General features: G+C 39.6%; 1 pseudogene; it reads right to left on the reverse strand.

Annotated features, from left to right (window-relative positions):
* Nucleotides 1-23,600, reverse strand: part of LOC137996702 (armadillo repeat-containing protein 2-like) — a 27,979-nt pseudogene continuing 4,379 nt past the window's right edge.

The raw sequence follows: 23,600 nt of genomic DNA on the forward strand, positions 1-23,600 counted from the left end.
TGCCATCAATGCTGCTCATTTTCCGCGTTAGAGGGGTTTAAAACAACTCATGTCAACCGAAGTTGGTCATGCATGTGAACATTATTTAGATTGTACTTTATGGTACCAAGCAGTAAATGGTGGGATTTTTTGCTAGCTTGGGGACTCTAAGGGTACCAGGTCTGTATGATGAGACTTGAGTCTCTGAAGCAAATGTTGAGCAACGGGCACAAACTGTCCTTCCCACGTGTCTCGCAACACTTCAGGAATGTTGGACTCCGCCGCCTCTAACTCGCTAGGGTCCAGAGCTGTATCCTCATCTGTAAACAGACGCAGAATTCAATAAAGCAGTTTGCAAAACCACAGACATACATGTTGGTTGCCTGCTTGAAAATCAGTGCAGCCTCCTTCATGGGTTGATAAACTTAGATTCACATTGCAACCAAGGTGGACAATCAGATACCCTTACCGTGTTGTTTCCTTGGTACCATGAAGATTAATGATGGCAACATACAAAGTTGCAGTTAATACAATTACGTGGGTTGGGTTTTTTTGTACATAATGTGATCCCTCCATAGGCTAATCAAAGTTAATGGTTCCCTGCTGCTCAGGGTTGCACTTACAGTATGTCCAAAAATGCACTGAATTAGATGAATGGCCATCCACCACCAAGTGTCCATTCGAGTATAAGCCTTTATCACCTATTTCCAACAACAATAAGGTAAGGGTACAGTATATTGCCCAGTATCCGATGAGTTCAAAATAATTTCAATGTTTGCAACGCTATTATTAGTTTACGGAAAGCAAAGTGTACCGAAAGGAAACCGAACATTTAAGCTTTGAGATGCAAGTGTTGGCGGACTTTAATCTTTGGAATCATTTGCAGAGGACACCGTTCTGTTCAGGTGAGCGAAATTTTCATGACTAATATTTACGCTTTTCTCTGTGCAGTAAAACTATCGCTGTTGATGAAAGAGGCTGTAAATAACGAATAATTTTGCAATGAACCTTTCGATATTTGCAGTGAATTCTTCCTTCCCACACTCTTTGACATCGTGGTTTCCTATTTTTTCAAGAGTCCTGCAAAGAGTTTACGTTACAACTTCAAAAATGCAAATTTTAAAGCCATTCGTCAGGCCCTACATCAACTCTCTTTGAGCTCTTGTCCAGTTAATATCGCATCCCAGAAGGATTTCGATGCAGCTTGGGAATTGTGGAATGACCTTGGTTTTACCACAATCAACGCGTTTGTCCCTAAAGTACCTACCCGCAATCCAAATCATCCCCCGTGGATCAAAGGTGACCTAACAAAAGCGATACGAAAAAAGAAAACCCTTTGGAGGAAAGTCAGAAATTGTAATAATCCTGTACTATTGGAAAAGTTTCGTAAAAACAGACAATCTATTAAGATATGGATTCGTTCTGCAAGAAAGAAATACCTTGCTGACATTGCTAATGAAGTTCATAATTACAGTAAAAAATTTTGGTCTTACTTCTCCTTAATTCAAAAACAAAAGGAAACCGATCCCTGATAAAGTATACTATGGCGCGGACGTCTTTTCCAACGACCTTGCACGCTCCAACGCCTTTCCTAAGTACTTTCAGTCCATCTACAAAGATCACATTGGTTGTGGCGATATTGCGGGGGAGCATGTTCCTTTGGATTCAGTAACTGAGTCTCTTGATCTGATCCAGGTCTCTGTGAAAGAGGTGACGTCTCTCCTTCAACCATTAATGTAAGCAAATCAGTCGGACCTGATGGTTTACCTAATATTATCTTAAAAGGAGTGCGCAGAGGTTTTGGCTCCTTCCTTAACAGCGTTTATCAACTTTGGGTTAAGCGACAGCTTGTGTCTTAGCAAGTGGAAGTACGCCAATATAACTCCGGTTCACAAAAAAGACAAACGTGATGACGTCTGCAACTACCGACCAATCTCACTGCTACCTGTTGTTTCTAAAATTCAGGAATATGCTGTTACCAATGAATTGACCAAATATATCAAGAATCAACTCTACAACCTTCAGTATGGCTTCCAAAGTGGCAGATGATGTGTGACCCAACTTCTTTTGGGGTGCCAAGAAATTGGTAAACATTTGGATGCAGTATTAGAAACCGATTTGATATTATTGGATTTTGCTAAAGCACTCGACTCGGTTTGTCTCAAAAAGCTGCTACAAAAGCTAAAGTGGTTTGGTATCCGTGGCCAATTACTTGCATGGTTTGAAAGTTACCTTAGCTGCCGTACGCAACGAGTTGTTAATAATGGTTCCTACTCCAACTGGAATCTCGTAAAATCGGGTGTTCCGCAAGGGTCTTTGCTGGGGCCTAGCATATTTCTAATGCACATCAATGACCTATCGAATGTAATCATACACTCTAAACTGGCGATGTTTGCCGATGACTCTAAATATTTTAGAGTACAAAAGATGCTAGTAGTGTCTTTGTTGGTACCCACGACAATAATAACATAATAATAATAATTAAAAATTTATAACGCGCCTTTCCCATGCAAAGACGCTCTTTCAGAATGGTCCACGACGAATGAGATTTTCTTCCAACCCTCCAAATGCTTAAATCTAAGAATTTCAAGGAAAAGAAATAGCCCCGACAGATGGTATCATCTTATGGGATCACAACTGGAAGTCGTCCAAACTGCTAAGGACCTTGGTGTTGCCATCACCAAAGACTTTAAGTGGTCTGATCACATCTCTGCCGTTGTTGCTAAGGCCAATCGAATGTTGGGATTCATAAAAAGGAAGTGCACTGGAGACCTCAACAAAGATGCACTGAAGCTCACAGCTCTATGTATCGTTGGTCCGATCAAATCTGGGCTGCGCTTCTCAACTCTGGGCCCCTCAATCTGCAACCCTGATGATTGAGGTCGAGAACATTCAAAGAAGAGCAACTCGTTTCATCTGTAAAATCTCTGAACTTTCCAATAAGGAGCGTCTACTTAAACTCAATTTGTTGCCTATTAATTACTGGCTAGAAAACTTAGATATTGTCTTTTTCTTTAAGGGTAAGGCTGGATTAATTAACTTAAATCTTGATGATTTAGTTGTATTTTGTAGTGGGCTTTCCGTCGTGACTCGTATTTTGTACGCATTTCTAATTTGTGGAATGCTATTCCAGAGTATATTAAATTTGAAAGCTTGCTAGAATCATTTAAGAAGAAACTTAAAGTGCCCCTGTGACCAAAAAATCAATTCATATTTTTCTTTGGATTTCAAAACTATGTTAACAAAACACTAAGTGACCCACGTTTTACGCCTTGATTTCAAAAAGACACCTCTTTATTTTACCTGTAATTTTCCTATTTAATGGTCCGCCATTACTAACATTATGTTCTTGAGAGAGCTGGATCGAGGAGAAAATGACGTCAAAGGCTCACTAGTTTAAGAATGCAATACGTGTGTACGCCGCAGAATTAATAAGCAGCACGGGGGTTTTGGGCTTTCAGACTTTTAAACTCACGCTTTGCATATATAATAAGCTGCGTTCACACGCTGAAATTTTAAGCTTTTATGATCGTCTCAACATATTTACTAGTTGTACATGTTGAGACGATTCATACGTTCCTACTGCTCTCTATCTACTCTATTGAACCGTATTTCTAGTTTAGTGTTCTTGAACTTTTTTTCTCTTCCCTATATAGTTACATATGTGGAACGTTTTGAAACCTTAATCTGAATCGTTTTATGATCATAATTTTTTCGTACTTACACTATTTATGCAGTTCGTTTGTTATTAAGTTGTCTTTTTTGTAGCAAGGGGTGCTTGTAAGTGGGTGGCTTTGTATCGTTTTTTTTCTTTTAGAGGCTGGGTCGGGTATGGTTTTATTGGACATATCTGCAGAGTTGACAATCCAGATAGAGGCAGCATGCTTGGCTGGGTAGCCTCGTGCTCCAAGAAAGAGTATTTCCTTACAACAACAGGGAACAGGATTATTTTTCTTCTCTGCTCCAGGACGTTTTTCTCTGGGTACATCAGTTTTCCCCCCTTGTTGGTAAACTGGCCGACGTTAAATTTGATTTGATCTGTTAAATTGATTTGTGCAGGTAATAACTATAAATTGCCAAAAAAAGGTAGCTCCATTTCACTTCCAGGGATTGTGTAGTCAGTTCTTTATTTCTATGAATTGTGAGATGTATTTGTGACTATTTTCAGGTATTTTTATCTTGATTATGAAAACCCAGCTGAATCACATTTAAAGGACTTTATAGATTCAGAGCATTCCTCACTTATCTCCCTCATGAACTTTAGCTACAGTAACTGGTTAGCTTTTATCAAATCAACTCCTTTCATGATATCTTGAGTGACGTCATATGGTAATTAAAAGCAGTAATGTTCTTTAAGCATGTTGCAACAGAAAACAAAAAAGTAGGCTTTTTGTCCATACCCAGATACTGTGTGAGGATGTCCATTAGCTCTAGTGTTTCTTGTTCACCAAACATTGCTGTGGAGTTGGTTATCTTGTCACTACAAAAAAAAGCAAAAGATTATTATTATTGTACTCTACCACAGTGCAAACAGTGGATAAGGCAACACAGAGCGGTTTTCAATTGAGAGTTGAAAGTAATTAGTAAATTGCTCTGGTTTTGCATTACTTCACTCACTGATTGGTGCAAAGTTCTCACGCCACTTTTTCAACCAATCAGAAGTGAAACCAAATCCAATCGTGGCTCGCGCGTGCTTTGTGTTGGCTATGTGTAATTACTTTGAGTTTTGCTTGGTTTACTGGATTGTCTCCGTCCTTTTTGATTGGCCAAAGTAATAATAATTATTATTACTTTGGTTTTGGTTTTACGACACTTGATTGAAACTCGCTCTAATAGACCCTTTAACTACTGATAGGTACAAGTACCAAAATGGTGTGAATAATACTAGGATAAAGTAGGAAAAATTAGGAAATAATATAATAATAATATAATTTTGTTGAGATAACCAACCTATAGTTCCAAAGAATTTGACAGACCATACTTGACAACTGCCAGTCATGTTTGCCAAAATCACGCAAGACATCCACGAGTCTGGAAATAAAACAAATAAGGAAACATCACTATAACATACTGTAAAGACAAACCAAAATTTATCAGATCAGAAACGTGACACGATTTTAATCACAATTTTAAAATATTGCAAATCCTGGAGGCATGTTTGTTTACAGAACTCCTACAGATTGAATATTTTTTAAAAGTGAAATCCTCTAACACTGACCTTTTTAACCATACGAAGATACTTAGACTGAATATGAAGTTTTTGAGATGCCTGATACCTGTCAGACAGACTTTATAGTGCAATGGTTAAAGATGGGCACTTTTTTATTTCTTTGTTTGACCACAAAGGTTTATTTATTTTTTGTTTCTTCCACGAAAAACAGTGATTTCTGCATTGAATACTTCACGGAAACAAGAGGTAGATTTATTTGGGAAAAAAGTCTGAAAGCAAATTTTAAATAAAAATACAGGCAAACATTGATGAGTTTTGAGCAAAAAAGTCTCTTAAGGTGTTATGCACACTGCAACTCATTAATGCAATGAAGTAGGTCTGTCTTTTCTTGAACTACATCTATGTTGATTTTTATTGTCAAACCTCAACCCTCAAAAATCTTAAAATATCACCCCTTGTTCATTTTCTTTGGTGCTTACTTTTTGATTCCATCTTCCTCTTTTAACTTTGGTTTGAGTTGTTCATCTGACATTAGGTTAATAAGAACACCACAAACTGTGAAAACAGTTTCTCTTTCACCAGCATCCAGCAGCGCAATCATGATCTCATCAACTTAAATTAAAAAAAAAGATGTTGTTAACTCCTTTTCTGGACCAGCAAAACTGCATGACAGAAAATGTTTATCTTGTAGCTTGTAGTTATATTACTCCATCGTTATTATTCAGGCGTTCAAAAGAATATCGGCTTTCTGATTGGTCAATGACGAATGCCTAAAAAGGTTATTGAGTGCAATGCGGAAATTGATATGGAGTTATTTTCGAGGAGTACATATTGTATGAATTTGCTGGCGCATTTCATGATTTATGGCCACTCGTGACGTTTTGAAAGTTCTCAAATCACATTTGCCTGAGGCTTGTGCAATTTTGAAAACTTTCAAAACATCAATCACGCTCATAAATCACGAAATGCATTAGCTTTGCTTTCATATGATTCACTATACTTATTCAATATCCTCACCTACATTACATTAAAAAATGTTATTATCTCCCTAGGTCAAACAGTGAAGACATGCTATTCAATTCAGTGGCTTTACTGTTGAGTACAGCCTGCTAAATTGGCCAATCAAGGTGCAATTGTGCTGCGACAGAGATGATGTAGATTACTATACATAATAATTACATGGTCTAATTATCATATGCAATTAAACTGTGGCAAGATGTTATGTAGTCCTTGACATGCTGTCAATAAGCGATATACTTCATCTCACTCTTACCTCAAGTCCTCTTTACTTTAAAAAAAAAAACATGAAAGAAAATGGCTCTTGCATTTACCTTTATGTTCAGCAAGAACTTCTCTGACCTTCTGGGATCTTGAAAAGTTTCCAAACACACGACTAGCTTCAACCATTGCATCCATGTTCTCAGGCATTAATAGCGAAATCAGTACTGAAACATGAAACTCAAAGGTTAGCTTAGCCAGGCTCCCAAATAGTCGGGAAATTGATAAAAACTGTGTGCAAAAAAAGAGTGACGCCTCGACACAAACCCCCACTCTTTTTTCACACCGTTATTTTCACTTTCCCCGCTATCTGGCAGCCTGGAACAGGCTAAGGTTAGTTAAGTAATAGCCCATTTCCGAGTTGCTGTATGCCTCAGTTTCAAAGTGAGTCCTGGTGCACAACCATTCAAATGGAAATGAGTTGCGTATTCTTATGCAAATCAAACTCATTTCACTTACAATAGTTGAGCACCAAGACTCACTTCGAAAACGAGACAAACAGCAACTCGGAAATGGCCTATTAAAATAGCATTAATTAAAAATGAATTAAATCATATATTGACAGTTTTGATTCTGGTTGCAATTTATAGACTTATCAATAAAAGGCAGCTTCCTTCTTGCTCTTACAGCTGTATGAGGCCTAATTTTAGGAAAGAATAATCTTTTCAATTTAGCATAATGCTAATGAAGCTAGTTAACAATTGCACAGGGACAAGAGAATACTAATTTGGCTGGCACTTATAAAAAAAGGTCTCTTCTGGTCAATCTTTTTGCCAAGAAATATTTCCTGCAAAGTTGATCAAGTTACCGTAAAGACTCGCAGATAAGCCGCACTTGCAGATAAGCCGCAGCCCGAGTTTAGCAACTCAAATTTTGGGAAAAAAGTTTTTCATGAAAAAAAACTCGAAAGAAATCCAAAGCGAGTCCATGAAGTGTTCTGTCTTCATCCAATGCAAACTCGCCAACAATGGATCGAAAAATAATTGAAAGTCTTACCCATAATTTTAGCTCTTTAGCAGAATAAACATCATGTCCACCACTTAGGACATATGATTGATATTATTCTGGTATTTGCTCACAGGTATTTCTCCATTCAAGGCAGTTTTTCATAGAATTTTGCGCGTAAATTTGTTGTTTTCTTGGGTATATACTTCGTGCCAGTATGCCATATAGTCGCCTAGCATATAGTCGTCCATATCGCCAAGTACGTATTACTACTGATCAACTGTACATACCACTGTCCCTATCTATGATCAACTATCCCTAGCTATGATCATATCCCCGTAGAGATGATCAACTGTCCCTAGCACTGATCAACTGTCCCTCGCACTGATCAATTGTCCCTAGCACTGATCACCTGTCCTTAGCACTGATCAATTGTCCCTAACACGGATCAACTGTCCCCAGATATGATCTACTGTCCCTAGCTATGATCAACTATCCCTATCTATGATCATATCCCCCTAGCCATGAGCAACTGTCCCTAGCCATAATCTACTGTCCCTAGCACTGATCAACTGTCCCTCGCACTGATCAATTGTCCCTAACACGGATCAACTGTCCCCAGATATGATCTACTGTCCCTAGCTATGATCAACTGTCCCTAGCCATAATCAACTGTCCCTAGCCATAATCAACTGTCCCTAGCACTGATCAACTGTCCCTGGCACTGATCAATTGTCCCTACCACTGATCACCTGTCCTTAGCACTGATCAATTGTCCCTAACACGGATCAACTGTCCCCAGATATGATCTACTGTCCCTAACTATGATCAACTATCCCTAGCTATGATCATATCCCCGTAGAGATGATCAACTGTCCCTAGCACTGATCAACTGTCCCTCGCACTGATCAATTGTCCCTAGCACTGATCACCTGTCCTTAGCACTGATCAATTGTCCCTAACACGGATCAACTGTCCCCAGATATGATCTACTGTCCCTAGCTATGATCAACTGTCCCTAGCCATGATCAACTGTCCCTAGCCATAATCAACTGTCCCTAGCACTGATCAACTGTCCCTGGCACTGATCAATTGTCCCTAGCACTGATCACCTGTCGTTAGCACTGATCAATTGTCCCCAGATATGATCTACTGTCCCTAACTATGATCAACTATCCCTAGCTATGATCATATCCCCGTAGAGATGATCAACTGTCCCTAGCACTGATCAACTGTCCCTGGCACTGATCAATTGTCCCTAGCACTGATCACCTGTCCTTAGCACTGATCAATTGTCCCTAACACGGATCAACTGTCCCCAGATATGATCTACTGTCCCTAACTATGATCAACTATCCCTAGCTATGATCATATCCCCGTAGAGATGATCAACTGTCCCTAGCACTGATCAACTGTCCCTGGCACTGATCAATTGTCCCTAGCACTGATCAACTGTGCCTGGCACTGATCAATTGTCCCTAGCACTGATCACCTGTCCTTAGCACTGATCAATTGTCCCTAACACGGATCAACTGTCCCCAGATATGATCTACTGTCCCTAGCTATGATCAACTGTCCCTAGCCATGATCAACTGTCCCTAGCCATAATCAACTGTCCCTAGCACTGATCACCTGTCCTTAGCACTGATCAATTGTCCCTAGCACGGATCTACTGTCCCTAACTATGATCAACTATCTCTAGCTATGATCATATCCCCCTAGCCATGATCAACTGTCCGTAGCCATAATCAATTGTCCCTAGCACTGATCAACTGTCCCTAGCACTATCAATTGTCCCTAGCACCGATCAATTAACCCTAGCACTGACCAATTGTCCCTAACATGGATCAACTGTCCCTAGCTACGATCTTCTGTCCCTAGCTATGATTAACTGTCCCTAGCTATGATCATCTCCCCTAACCATGATTAAATGTCCCAAGAACTTATCAACTGCCTGTAACACTGATCAACTGTCCCTAGCTATTATCTACTGTCCCTAACTATGATCAAATGTCCCTAGCTATGATCATTTCTCCCTAGCCATGTCAACTGTCCCTAGCACTAATCAACTGTCCCTACTTATGACCAACTGTCCCTTAGCCACTCAACTGTCCCTACCACTGATCAACTGTCCCTAGCACTTATCAGCCGTCCGTAACACTGATCAACTGTCCCTAGTTAAGAAATGATCGACTGTCCCCAGCTATGATCAACTGCACCTAGCTATGATCATCTCTCCCTAGCCATAATAAACCGTCCCTAGCCATGATCGACTGTCTGTAACACTGATCGACTGTCCCTAGCTATGATCGACTGTCCCCAGCTATGATCAACTGTCCCTAGCTATCATCATCCCTCCCTAGCCATGATCAACTGTCCCTAGCTATGGTCGACTGTCCCTAGCTATGATCAACTGTCCCTAGCTATTATCATCTCTCCCTAGCCATGACCAACTGTCCCTTGCACTTATCACCTGTCCTTAATACTGATCCACTGTCCCTAGCTATGATCTTCTGTCCCTAACTATGATCAACTGTCCCTAGCTATGATCATCTCTCCCTAGCCATGATCAACTGTCCCTAGCCATAATCAACTGTCCCCAGCTATGATCAACTGTCCCTAGCTATGATCATCTCTCCCTAACCATGATCAAATGTCCCCAGCACTTATCATCTGTCCGTAACACTGAGCTACTGTCCCTAAGTATGATCAACTGTCCCTAGCTATGATCTTCTCTTCCTAGCCATGATCAACTGTCCCTAGCCATGATTATCTCTCCCTAGCCATGATCATCTGTCCCTAGCTATGACCAACTGTCCCTACCACTGATCCACTGTTCCTAGCACTTATCAACTGTCCGAAGCACTGATCAACCGTTCCTAGCAGTGATCAACTGACCCTAGCACTCATGACTTGTTCCTATAAGCACTGATCAACTGTTCTTTCCTATTGGTGAGAGTGACGTTTTTGTTTCTTTTGAAATACAGTTAGGGAGATTTGCACTTATAGTTAAAACTCTCCTGTTGGTCTCAAAACAATCGCAATTTACAATATTGGAGGTATTACTTTCGGGTAATGTCGGCAATGGAGTCGCAAAAGGAGGCAGAAAACAGCAAAACGAACAAGATCTAGACGAGTTTAGTGAATGTATTTTGCAACAGAAATCAGAAAATACAACAATTAAAACAAAGAGTGATTTGACATGGAAGCGGATTTGTCATATGGAAAACGAGACGAGAGAAGTACAGCATATAGTAAATCCTTTATTTACCAAGCTTGTTCGGTCAAGATAGCAGGATACAGTGGAACCTAGTTAATATTATTATCCAAGTGTCTGTATTAAGCCGACACTAAGAAAAATGTCCTGAACAAATCAATGTTTTAACGATATAAAAGACTGCAGCTGACCTTTCGACAAGAAAGTCGTTGCATGTTTAACTTCTCAACTTTAAATGTACACTACGGGAGAGATGATAATAGCTAGGGACAGTTGATCATAGCTGGGGACAGTCGATCATACCTAGAGACAGTTGATCAGTGTTACAGACAGATGATCATGGCTAGAGACAGTTGATCATGGCTAGGGGGAGATGATCATAGCTAGGGACAGTTGATCATAGTTAGGGACAGAAGATCATAGCTGGGACAGTTGATCACAGTTACGGACAGTTAATCATGGCTAGGGAGAGATGATCATAGCTAGGGACAGTTTATCATAGCTGGGGACAGTCGATCATAGCTAGGGACAATTGATCAGTGTAACGGATAGTTGATCAGTGGTAGGGACAGTTGATCAGTGGCTAAGGGACAGTTGGTCATAAGTAGAGACAATGGATTAGTGCTAGGGACAGTTGACATGGCTAGGGAGAGATGATCATAGCTAGAGGCAGTTGATCATAGTTAGGGACAGTAGATGATAGCTAGGGACAGTTAATCAGTGTTACGGACTGTTGATAAGTGTTGGGGACATTTGATCGTGGTTAGGGAGAGATGATCATAGCTAGGGACAGTTGATCATAGCTGGAGACAGTCGATCATAACTAGGGACAGTTGATCAGTGTTACGGACAGTTGATCATGGCAAGGGAGAGATGATCATAGCTAGGGACAGTTGATCATAATTAGGGACAGAATATTATAGGTAGGGACAGTTGATCATGGCTAGGGGGAGATGATAATATCTAGGGACAGTTGATCATAGTTAGGGACAGTAGATCATAGCTAGGGACAATTGATCCGTGTTAGGGACAATTGATCTGTGGTATGGACAATTGATAAGTGCTTGGGACAGTTGTTCAGTGCTAGGGACAGTCGCTCGGTGGTAAAGACAAGTGGTCAGTGCTAGGGACAGTTGAACAGTGCTGGGGACAGTTTATCTGCGCTAGGGACAGTTGATGAGTGTTAAGGACAGGTGATCCGTGCTAGGGACAATTGATCCGTGCTAGGGACAGTTGATCAGTGCTAGGGACAGTTGATTATGGCTAGGGACAGTTGATCATGGCTAGGGGGATATGATCATAGCTAGGGACAGTAGATCATATCTGGGGACAGTTGATCCGTGTTAGGGACAATTGATCAGTGTTAAGGACAGTTGATCATAGCTTGGGGCAGTCGATCATAGCTAGGGACAGTTGATCAGTGTTATGATCATAGCTAGGGATAGTTGATCATAGTTAGGGACAGTAGATTATATCTGGGGACAGTTGATCCGTGTTAGGGACAATTGATCAGTGCTAAGGACAGGTGATCAGTGCTAGGGACAATTGATCAGTGCCAGGGACAGTTGATCAGTGCTAGGGACAGTTGATTATGGCTAGGGACAGTTGATCATGGCTGGGGGGATATGATCATAGCTAGGGATAGTTGATCATAGTTAGGGACAGTAGATCAGTGTTATGATCATAGCTAGGGATAGTTGATCATAGTTAGGGACAGTAGATTATATCTGGGGACAGTTGATCCGTGTTAGGGACAATTGATCAGTGCTAAGGACAGGTGATCAGTGCTAGGGACAATTGATCAGTGCGAGGGACAGTTGATCAGTGCTAGGGACAGTTGATTATGGCTAGGGACAGTTGATCATGGCTAGGGGGATATGATCATAGCTAGGGATAGTTGATCATAGTTAGGGACAGTAGATCATATCTGGGGACAGTTGATCCGTGTTAGGGACAATTGATCAGTGCTAAGGACAGTTGATCATAGCTTGGGACAGTCGATCATAGCTTGGGACAGTCGATCATAGCTAGGGACAGTTGATCAGTGCTAGGGACAGTTGATTATGGCTAGGGACAGTTGATCATGGCTAGGGACAGTTGATCATAGCTAGGGACAGTAGATCATATCTGGGGACAGTTGATCCGTGTTAGGGACAATTGATCAGTGCTAAGGACAGGTGATCAGTGCTAGGGACAATTGATCAGTGCCAGGGACAGTTGATCAGTGCTAGGGACAGTTGATTATGGCTAGGGACAGTTGATCATGGCTGGGGGGATATGATCATAGCTAGGGATAGTTGATCATAGTTAGGGACAGTAGATCATATCTGAGGACAGTTGATCCGTGTTAGGGACAATTGATCAGTGCTAAGGACAGTTGATCATAGCTTGGGACAGTCGATCATAGCTAGGGACAGTTGATCAGTGCTAAGGACAGGTGATCAGTGCTAGGGACAGTTGATTATGGCTAGGGACAGTTGATCATGGCTAGGGACAGGTGATCATAGCTAGGGACAGTAGATCATATCTGGGGACAGTTGATCCGTGTTAGGGACAATTGATCAGTGCTAAGGACAGGTGATCAGTGCTAGGGACAGTTGATCAGTGCTAGGGACAATTGAACAGTGCTTAGGACAGGTGATCAGTGCAAGGAACAGTTGATCAGGGATAGGGACAGGTGATAAGTGGTAGGGATAGTTGATCATAGATAGGGACAGTGGTATGTACAGTTGATCAGTAGTAATACGTACTTGGCGATACGGACGACTATATGCTAGGCGACTATATGGCATACTGGCACGAAGTATATACCTTTTCTTGCATGCACTGTGCGAAGCTGTGTAACCAGGCATAATATCGGACGATGGAAGACTGGACACCGAAATTCACAGCACCTTTCCCAAATGGTCTCGCAGATAAGCCGCATCTACGATTTTGATCGCAAATTTTTGGAAAAAAGGTGCGGCTTATCTGCGAGTCTTTACGGTAATCTATTTCACTGCTTAATGGACCATTAAACAGTTCTGTGCTCAGTTACCAGACCTTTGAATAAAAGTGAGGCTGGAGTTGACCTTGCTTTGATACAAACCTCACTACTTTTCTTCTAATCTAGAAACTTGTTAGCATTACAACAACATGATTTACATAAGAAAAGCAACAAGGTTTGTATCAAAGCAAGGTCAACTCCAGTCTTACTTTTATTCAAGGGTCTGGTAACTGGGCACAGAACGGTAAAATGGGCTACTGACTTTTTAGTTCCTGCAAAGCTCCTGCACCTAAGTAATAGAACACTGAAGCACACATTAATTAACTGCAGTTAAGAAAAGCCTCTCACAAGAAAGTTCTTTTTTCAAAGGCCATCTCACATGGGTTTTCTTTTCTTACGTATAAGTATGGAGTGCTGGGATGGCGCAGGGGTGAGAGTACTTGCTTCCCACCAATGTGGCCCGGATTCGATTCCCAGACTCTGAGTGTCATATGTGGGTTGAGTTTGTTGGTTGTCTGTAGACTCTGCTCGAGAGGGTTTTCTCTAGGAAAGTTCTCTGGTTTTCCCCTCTCCTCAAAAACGAACATTTGATTTGACTTACATCAATTTGTTGATTTCAGTTTACAGTGTCCCCAATTAGTGAACCAGCGCTAGAAGACTAGACACTTAATAAATTAAGTAGATTTCTTTCTTTCTAATCAGAGCTTAGAGTTGAACTGAAAACAGTGGAATGCATGTACAATACACATTGAAAAGTTTCAAGGCTATAGTTTTTTTTTTATGCTATAGTTTCATGGGAAAAAAAGAGCACATTATAAACAGAAATACAGTCCCAGGCAGGAATCACATGAAATCAAAAATTATGTTGTTTGCTGTTGCTTGCAACTGGGACCTTGTAAAAAAAAGATTCATGTGAGCAAAGTATGGCACCAGCAAACTCAACAACACTAGAAATACCGGTAGTCTGGAAATGAAATCAAACTTAGGACACATTCATGAAGTGCAAGCACTCCCACTAATGCAATAATCCCCAGCATCCAAAATGCACTTACAATACAAACAAAAGCAATAAATGCTAAAAAAACCCAATATTTTTCCTTTAACCTATCGATCGCTGGTAGTGAGACTTTCTCTGTCTGACGCCAGACCATTTTACTTATCGATGGGTGGGGTTCAAGAGTCAATAGGTAAAGCGCAGTGCTTCCAGCTGCATCTAACTTACTCTCTGTGATCTCTACTTGTCTCTGTTGCACAACGCTATCATCATCATTGTAGAATGACAAATTGTTGAGAGTTGCTACTGTGTTAAGAACAAGTTCTTCATTGTTGACAGCATCTTTGATATCTGCAACAACCGAAAGAAAAGAGTCCGAGTTAGGAATACGGTCATTCAGAGAGTAATTTAAAAAGTAAACTGTAAATAACATTGCAAGCAATCCTTCTTGCTAGTTTCACGAAACAGAATGGTCATACAACATAACAGAGTAAAGAGGAAACAATTCTAAAACTTGAGACAATAGTAAGTTCTGGAAGTTGTGAAATCACAATTTTTATAAAATCTCTAGCATTAAAAAGAAATATGGTATGTGTAATGCATTATTTTAATGGTCTTCTAACAGTTAACTTGCAAATGGTGCCTCAGCAAATAAACTTAAGGTGAATTTGACGATGTCCTTATTGATATTTGGAATAAAGCTTATGCAATGCACACATATGAACTAGTCAAACATTTCAAGTTTACCCACCAAGAATCTGGATCAAGAGATCAATTAGTGGTTCGTTGGCAGCAATACCAGCTCCAGCTTCTTCGTTGATGGAAAGGTTCGCGATTACTCTTATTCCCTACAATTCAAATGTTTTTAAAGAACTTTTTCAAGTGTTATCAGAGCCAACAGCAATTACCATTATTTTGATAAGTCTCAGTCACCAAAGACAAACAGCCTCTTTTATTTCCTACTGCATGCACTCAAAAACAATAACTGTGTAAGTTCAAAGTCCAATGACACATCACTTGGCATCAACTTCTATATGTTTATACTTAAAGAAATGCCTTATACGTTCTAACCGCCCAAAAATGGAAAAATTAACAAAACATTATTGACAACTACATGTACTGTACCTTAATGAGAACATCTTCATTTCTGTTGGGCCCTTTGGTTTCTCCATTAACACGTTTTTCTTCATGTGAAGATCCATTTCTTAATACCTAAGTATACATGAAAAGCAAGATATTTCATCTTATTATATGGCACACTCACTGTTTACTAGACAGTACAGGAGTGTACCTATTAAGGTTAAAGATTTTTTTATGTTCTAAAAGGAGAATCAGGTTTTTTATTAAAATTTAATACTTCAAGCTTCAAGCAAATGAAGACAAACATGAAGGTCAAGAACACTGTGTTTTAAAACAGATCTTGGGCACTTCTATAGTCATGTCAATCCAAGAAGAAGAAGAAGAAGAAGAAGAAGAAGAAGAAGAAGAAGAAGAAGAATGTTCAATTCTTTTAAAGGAGGAAGGGGGGGGGGGGGGGCACATACTTGCACCTCTCTGATTTTTGGTAGGTGAGAAAAAGCTGGAGAAATTCCCTCACAACAGGGTTGGGGAGACAGCACAAGCACTGTGACCTTGTTGGCAACTGAGCCAATTAAATTTTAATGCTGTCCACATTGGTGAGAGAGAATCCACTAATCCATCCCTGCTCTACGACAACCCTACAAATGACAGGCAATGTATTTTTAGATTGTCATCCACCAGGGTATTAACCCAGCTTGTCCAACATGACCTCATTTGGGCGGAAAGGACGATAAGCCGGAGGTCCCGTCTCACAACCCTTCGATGTTTATAATCCTGTGGGACATAAAAGAACCCACACACTTGTCGCTAAGAGTAGGGCACGTACATGTAGTTTCCGGTGTTGTGGTCTGTCTTCTGTTGTGTAACATGATTGGGAGGGTAAAAAAGGGGCAACAGTAATTGGCACAAGCTGTTGTGGTGCTCTGCCAGCTTGACTGGCAAAGTTAATAAAATAACCATACAAGCATTCTCTGGTTGGTCCCTCCCTATTCAAGTGTTAAGCAAACAGCCTTCTAAACTTGAAGAAACCATTTTAAATACATGTAGTGTAAAAATGACAGCAAACCTCCAACTCGAGATTAAAGTATGTCTGCATCACAGAAACTAACACATCCATAAATGAATCATCCAAATAAATAGCCTTTCTGACTCTGTCACTCTTGGAAGTTAAATTGCCAAGAATAAAACAAACCCGAACCACCAACTCCTACAAAAAATGTTGCAAACACTTCAAATAAAAATCAATGTGTTACCACGTGTTCAAGCAAATAGGTGCAAGTTCAACCTTTGTGGAGGATGCAGAGGTAAGGTTAATATACCGGGTAGTTGATAAATTTATTCAAACAACATGGAGTAAATTAATTCAAAGGTGTTTTAGCACGGTTTACTGAATATGCGGGAAAAGCAGATCTTAACAAGTATTATTGAAATCCAAAAGGAAAATTGGGGGTAACCACACATTTTTCGAAGATAATTAATCAATACTATTTGTAAAAAGCTTCAAAATACAGAGCAATGTATGGCGTTCTTTCCCAAACTGAAGCTTAATTATCTCTGAAAAATACATGGTTACCCCCAATTTTCTTTTTGGATACGAAGAGCACTTGCTAAGTTCTGCTTTCTCTGCATAGTTTTGAACCACGCAAAATATCCCTTAATTAATAACCACCGCATCCGAGTATCTGGAGATGCGCAGAACATACATGCAATAACAATGGTAGGCACCGTCCATAAGGATTAATTTCATGTATATTTTCAAAGTTTTCCAAATTTCCCTTGTCGTGAATTTTGTGAAAACTTTGAAAATAAGTGTGAAAGTAATCCTTAATTGCCCTCAGGCCCATGCGATTAGTCACATACAAATTGTACTCCACTCAGTCCTATTCATATTACTAATATCTAGGAGTGAGAGTTAATAGATATTACTCTGTCTAACACCAGACGATTTTACTTGTAATGTCAATGGGGAGACGGTTTAGGAGTCGATGGTTTATAACACAACAAATCTTTAAAAAAAAACCCTTAATTAGTGGGAAAAGACCTGAAGGTTAAATTCAAGGGCAGGGTTGAAAAGTCAAACATGAACTACGGAAAACAAGTTCAGCCAGTGGTGAGATTGGGACTATAATTATTCTATAATATTAAATAAAAGAAGAAGAAATCCTTTTACATGCTCAAGTAAAATTGACAAAAAGAGGATAACAGCACCCACACCCTCATTATTTATAGACTGCATTCCAAATTACATGTACAGGTACAGTATATTGCAATTTACGTGTAAAAGATTTGCAAAGAAATTCTTCTCACTTGTTTCTTTTTATACTGTGATAAAATCTTCCGTAAAGCTTCAAGCCAATCACAGGACTCAGACAGTTCAAAGCAAGATTCTGTATACAATGTCAGCTTGCTGTGGTAAAAAATAGTTTGAAGAGTTTGTTTAGCTAAACGCAGACCACACAAAAGCTTGCTAACTTGTGGAATATCAAACCAGTGTAAATTTCCTTCAGTACAAGTTGACAGGTCAACATTATAAATTATTACGGGGTTGAGAGAAAATTAAGTCACTTTTAGTATAAAATGGAACAAAACTTGCAATGGGTTATTAGTCAATGAGTCAATAAGTCAATGAGTTAGTGCAGTTAATTAAACCATAAAATGAAAGCTAAAATTTCAGAGAGTGCTTAGGCCTAATCACTGAAACGAGGGCTTAGGCTTAATCAACAAATTATTGCTATATTGACTGTGAGTCCATTGACTCATAACTCATGACTCATTGACTCATTTGACTCATAAAACATGCGTTCTCGCAGAAGTGATGTTCACCTTAAAGCTCTGCACACATTCCACACAACATCATTGTCTGATAAATATGGTCCTAGAACAATTGAGAGGTTTCTGATAACTCCACTACTGAGAAAAATCTCTTTTGCACCAGTAACATCAGCTAGATTCCTAAGAGCTCCAGTCACCTGCGAAAATAGACAAGATCTTATTTCCACCATTGGTCACTCAGAGCAATTAGACACACACTCTTAAAATTAATCACGTGACAAATTAATAATTGTAGCTGTTGTGGGTGTCAGAAGACACAAGGATGTAACATCGGTAGTATAATATTACGTATAAAAAGATCCTAGACCTCAGGGAACCTTGGTGGGTTGAGCATGGTTCAAGACGGTCAAGTGAGAGGGGAAACAATTAGGAAAGAGGGACCTTGATCTACTGTACATCTCAGTGATAGATGAGAAAGGAAAGGAAAAGAACTTTATTTAAGTGTTTAGTCATTCTAGTGCTGGAGCATGAATTGGGGACACCGTAAATTGAAATTAACACTAGGCGTGAATCAAGTCAAATCATTATTATGTTGGTTTTTTTAGGAGAAGAGAAAACCAGAGTACCCACTGGGAAAAACCTCTCATTGCAGAGTGTAGAACCAACAAACTCAACCCACATATGACACAGAGTATGAGAATCGAACCTGGCCCACATTGCTGGGAGGCTAGTGCTCTCACCACTGCACCATCCCTGCACCAGAAGCAATAACTTATTTATTTCACTTACCTGAACAAGCAAACTGGTAAACTGGGAACTTCCTTTCATGGACATCAGCACCTAATAGAAAATGTCCACAGATGACTGTGTTGGTGTTTTGCATTATGAAAGACAACAACAAGTCCCTTAGAGCATTGAACTATTTTTATCTATCAAAAATATGAGACATTTACAGCACACATACAAACTTGATAAAATTCAAATTTACTGATATCAAAGAGCAAACACCTATTGTTGGCTTAATTTTTAAACTTTGGCATGTCAAAATGTTAAATATGTTGTTTGTTTGCCTGTTTACATGTATATTTCACTAGCTAAGATTACTTTAAACGTATGATAATTACACATTCATGAAGTTTGTTTGTTATTTATTTGTTTGAGCAGGTTGAAGTTTTGGCAGCTATTCAGCTGATGTGGACCTGCTATACCCACCCACCCATATACTCACAGAGGACAGCCACAACACTGGGAACTTCATCCCCTACTCCACTCGAATAGTGTGTGGGTTCTTTAACGTCCCACAGGGAACTAATGAACATGGAAGATATTTGTGAGACGGGGCCTTAGCGACTGAGCTTTTGCTTCAAATTTGTTGCAAACTCTTGCTCTTGGATTTGCAAACTTTTCACGTATAGACGGTTTTTGTGTACAAAGTAGGGCCATTAATTAAATCTCGGAACTAGTATTTTATATTAAATGAAAGGTTTTACCATTGAACCCACAGGAACTCGGAAAAATCCGAGCCCCAGATGGGATTCGAACCCACGACCCTCCGTGATCAAGTCAGATGCCCTAACCACTGACTTGTCTCGCACAAATATCCCTTTTTAACGCAAAATGCCACCGGTTGACTCTGTAGCTGCGTGTATGGTTGATTGTCTTGTTTAAGTGAATGTGTTTATTTCTGAGACCTTTTCATTGAATGGGATATTGCCTCATTTAAATGACAAACTTACATCTTTACTTATTGCATCAAGAATTTGGGCTAAGCCCTCTATTCCTTCCAGAGAGACCAGCTCTTTCTGAGTTGTGGGATTGTTACTTGAGAGATGTTTTATGGCTCCTGCTGTATACACCATGGCATCATGATGGCTGCCGATTTCACAACTCTTCATAGTGTCTATTAGACACCCTGGAACATAAAACAAGGAAACAAAACCGTATGAAATAGAAAGAAAGCAAACAAGAATTAGTCTGGTGTCCTCTGTGCGAAATTTGACTGTGTGTGTGGGACAAGATTTGAAACAGTTCCTGTTTTGAGACTACTTTCTTGCTGTTTCCTGTGAAGAGTTTGCCATTGCTGTAAGCCAATGTCTTTTGAGTTATCATCTCATGTTCCCATTTTGTTACTGGTTTTGGCTCAGATCGATCCCCCTTTCTTAAAAGGCGGCATTGCATCTCTGTTTTTTCTTTCTTTGCGAGTCTTTTCAATTCCTCTGTTTCTCTATAGATATCTATTTAATTTAAGCTATTGCATTTGTGTGAGTCTACCAATTTATCACTGATGTATTCACCACAAGTGGCTCTGGTGTCTATATGTGAAGAAATTAAACTTTGGACCAAGAGGGGTGGGGTAGGATAGAGGTACCTGGTAATGGGGAAGATCAGGGAGAGGTAGGAGACGTAGAATGGAAGAAAGGAATATCGCACTCTTTTTTTAGACCGCCCAAAAAAAGGGAAGCCCCTGTTTTTTAACTACACCCCTAAAAAGGAGAATCCCATTTTTTGACAGTTGATATTTTGTACCAGTTCAAAATTTAAAGGAGTCGTACCCACAGTCAAAACTGAACTACAACAAAAAGTCATAGCCAACTAGCTTGCCTCCGGCCAATTGGGATTCTTAACAGTTGTCGTTGAATGTTCTGTTCTGTCGTGATTGCATTCATTTGCCCTGAAAAGCTCCTATGGGGATTGGCCAATTAAGTATAATAATTAAGTATAATATGTATGTATGCAATGCACCCATGAGAAAAATGATAGGCTACATGTAGTTGCCTGGCAACAGGCAAAAAGAGAACTGAAAACCCTAACCCTCTGATTATTTAGTTGTCCTTTTGCAAGCCTGTTGCCAGGAAATTAGCTCATCATCTTTTTCATGGGGACATTACACTTTGTAGACTGTTAAAACACTAAATAGTTGCATTTGAATTTGAGGCACATGACATTGTAAAGCCCACACACCAGCAGATAAACAACAACCTACAATCCTGGACAGAATTGGTGAGACACTTTCTATTTATTTTTCCCTGTCTAAAGAATTTATTTCAATGAAATAAATCTTCCAGTTAAGAACGCCCCTTTCCCACACAAACAAATTATGTTGTGCGATATCTCAGTTATTTGCGCTTCTCCACAAACAACACTGCTTTGGGTGGGGAAGGGGAAGGGGTATTTAAGGGCTAAACTTTGTCTAGGATTGTGGCTCCCCATGACTTTCTTGTAGCTCAATGGCTGAAGCATCCGATCAGTGTTATGGAGGTTGTGTAGGTTCAAATCTTAATCTGATTTTTAAATAATTATAGTATTATTATTGTCCTTCTACCCATTGCCTGCCAACTACAGGAAGGTTGTTGCCCTATACTCATTTTAAATACTAGCTGGATCTTCGTAACAGCTTCACTGAAGGTGACTGGGAATTTTATAAGATACCTACACCATACCCAGTAAGCATGTGGAAACAGAGTTAATAGACAGATTGCCATACACGTACATAGTACAGTACTTAAGGCCAGAAAAGAGAATTCATTCATCAAAGAGAGCACTTGTAAGATTAATATGAAAATACAAACATTAAAAAGACACTGTCTTACCAAGTATGTTCTCCTCCAGGAACAGCTGATCATTTTCCTCTGTTTTGGCCACTCTGTACACAACCATGCAAATGTTCGTTAAATTATTTCCAGTTACTTTCATCTGTAGAAGAAGAACAAAATGGTGAGGATCACATCTCAAAGACATAATAAACTTACAACCCAGTTAGACAACATAGTCCTAATTAGATTGTCTTCTCCCCAGGGGGGGGGGGGACTCCCATATAAGAAGGGCAGGGGGGGGGGTGGCGTACATTTTAGGGGTTAAAAAAGTGGATTTGAAACCTGTTAGGGTGTTCAGCCACAAAAGGACCACAGCGGGAGCGGGTCTTCTCTTGTTAAGCCCATGACTCCTGGGAGTCGCAGGGACTTAACAGATTAATTTTTACTGTCTAATGCCCGACGATTTTACTTGTCAACTGGGAGCATCCTAGGGTTCCTGAGGGGTCAATGGGTCGATTTATGTTCTTAAATTACAATTCTATAAAATCCAAAGGAAATGTCACCATACTGTACAGTCCTACCAGGGATGCAATGATATGTTAGTGGTTTTAAAACATCACACTGTAGAGGCATGTGTTAATTTAATGACACAATCCATTCTTGTTGAAAATTCTGACATAGAGATAGATATTGTATTATTACCTTTTCCAATGTAGAGAGGAAAAAGCATAGGATATCATAGAGGAGTGAAGAGTGAATTCAGTTTGTTGCAGTCTTCTATCTTTTCACAATTACATGCATGCACAATTTTGAGATCCATTACGAACTGTCCTGTTTAATCTAAGTATTAATTAAAAGTATTTTTTAAAATTACTTACAGGTATGTCCAACAAGAAGGTAAGCTAGGGTTAGTGTTATTTTCAGGTTAGGATAAATTAATGCTGCTGCTTATTTTTACTCACGGAGTTGAGGTTAGGGGACATTTTTGAGATATTAACAATAATAATGTTAATTAATAATAATAATAATAATATTATTATTATTATTATGCAGTATAAACGTTCGTATGCTAGCTTAGCACTTAGCTCAATAGGGCGCAATTGCATAACCTAAAGGCTGTAAAAATAACCTGAATATATCTAAAAAGTTCGTATCTACATATATCGATCTCTATATAAGCGAATTAAAAGGTTAACTTCGATTCTTAAAAAGGTAGAAATGTGAAATGAATCTCTTCAGACCTATTAAAACAATAATATTAAAGCATCTAAGACGATCCTAAATAATTGTTCTGTTGTCTCTGACCGGAGTTAGTATCTGCTTATGTTAACACTTTGAAAGATCTCGCAATGTGCAGACTTTCAGACAAAACGACCTTCTGCATTTTCAACAATACTTCTTTGCCCCTTTTAACTCCTACAAGACTTCGGATGGTGTTCACCAGTTCCTCACTGTAAGCGGAGGGTTATCAGAACTAGTGAGCTCAACAGCTTTCCTCTTGCACTCCAACAAGACACTTGTCATCTCCTCCGTCCATTTCATTCTCCCGTTTTTTCTTCCAGTCTGTGAACCGCTCGCCATTGATTCGACTTACAATTATGAAACTGTTTTTTTTGAAGAATTTGTTCAAAGTTATTTTCCCGTCC

The sequence above is a fragment of the Montipora foliosa genome, chromosome 3 (genome assembly GCF_036669935.1).
Source record: "Montipora foliosa isolate CH-2021 chromosome 3, ASM3666993v2, whole genome shotgun sequence".
Lineage (NCBI taxonomy): Eukaryota > Metazoa > Cnidaria > Anthozoa > Scleractinia > Acroporidae > Montipora > Montipora foliosa.